The sequence below is a fragment of the Otolemur garnettii genome, unplaced genomic scaffold, assembly GCF_000181295.1.
Source record: "Otolemur garnettii isolate 467f Iridium unplaced genomic scaffold, OtoGar3 scaffold00042, whole genome shotgun sequence".
NCBI classification, from domain to species: domain Eukaryota; kingdom Metazoa; phylum Chordata; class Mammalia; order Primates; family Galagidae; genus Otolemur; species Otolemur garnettii.
Genome location: NW_003852437.1, coordinates 5,565,383 through 5,566,961, shown reverse-complemented (window position 1 = coordinate 5,566,961; position 1,579 = coordinate 5,565,383). Strand labels below are relative to the sequence as shown.

Here is a 1,579-nt window from a genome sequence, read left to right as displayed (position 1 = left end):
AAGGCTGGAATCAAGCCACTACTCTGGTTTCCAAGCAAAGCTAAGACAGGTCACACAAGGACATCGTCTGCTCACCTAGTGCTAGCTGGCAGGGCTGCTTTCATCCAAAGGCAAGGCCTTCTTGTGATTCACACAAGTCCCAGTGTGGGCTAGTGACAGCCCTGGGTCTATAGATCGAGGGAGGAGATCCAGGAGCCAGCCATGGATGAAGAACAGAACATCCAAGAAAAAGCCCAGCTCCACACCCCTTGGGTACAGAGTTAGCCTGCATGGGAGGCCTCTCACTGAAGCTGCTCATTCCTTTCTTTGAAGATACATCCTGTTTATAGTCCCTTAAATTAACCAATAGCCTGGGCAGAACTGAAGCAGGAGATGGAGGACACTCTGTGTTCTTTTGGCTTTGAGGTGTACCCCGTCCAGCCTGGCTTGTGTTTTCTGTCTGTTCCAGGTGGCATGGTACAATGAACTCCTGTCTCCAGCCTTTCACCTGCCCTGCCAGGACCTACCCTGGCATTCCAGGTACTCAGCACACCTGCCACGTTTGACCAGGCCCTCAAGACCCTTCTTAGAGCTGCCACCTTCAACTGCTGACCCGCCCTGTGGACCAGTGTGTGGCCTACCATCCACCATGTTAAAGAGAGCCCCCCAGAGCTGCAGGTTGAAGTCGTTGCTGACTGCGAGGTACACCCCAACCAGAGCCCAGAGATTCTTGCCCAGACAGCGGCCCAGGTGGTAGAGGCTGCTTACTACCAAGATGTGGAAACTGACCCCTCAGGGACCAAGCACATATTAGGAGTGTGTGTACACCCCCAACGTGGGGGCTGGTTTGCCATCCAGGAAGTAGTGCTGCTGCCTGAGAAAGAGGTGCCAGATTTGCCACCCAGAGAACCTCGTGACTGTGTGCCTACAAGAGCTGACCTTGCAGCCCTTCTTGAAGGCTTCAATTTCCATTGGTGTGACTGGACATACCAGGATACAGTGACACCCCAGGAGCACTACTCAGAAGCAGAGGGCCTACTTTTCCACTCCACATTCCCAGCAATTGGCCCTATTGGCCTCCTTCTCCATCCCCTGACTTTCCCTTTATCACACTCACCAAGAAGTCTCAGAATCCCAGCAGAGCCTCCCTGAGTGGGCTCACCACCTGCATCCCCTGGCCCTTGATACCTTCCTTCTCTGTGAGACCCCTATTTATGGTGGTACTTGCTAGAACTTAACTGGTTTTGGCAAAGCAAGAGAGATTTTATTGTGGGTACAACATGGACTATTTTTAGTAATATATATCTTTCACAAAGATAAGGAATTAGGTCAAGATAAGTCAAAGGCCAGGTTAGATCCACAATTCCCATTTGCCTTTGAGTATTGAACTCTTCCATCTATTACCATTGCTGTGCACTGCTCCCAAGATGCTGCGTCTTACAGGGCTTATGGGGCAAATAAACATCCCTGGAAGAAAGGCTCATAGAGGTATTGTGGGGACCGGATAAATATATGTAAATCCCTGGCATGAAGTAAACAGCATATGTTGGCTGTTACTGCAGGCCCTAGGAATACTGTAAAAACAACAAACAAACAAACA

At 50.2% G+C, this 1,579-nt stretch overlaps 1 pseudogene; it reads left to right on the top strand.

The window, feature by feature from the left end:
• Positions 1-201: 201 nt before the first annotated feature.
• Positions 202-1,164, top strand: LOC100957122 (annotated as a pseudogene).
• Positions 1,165-1,579: the final 415 nt, after the last annotated feature.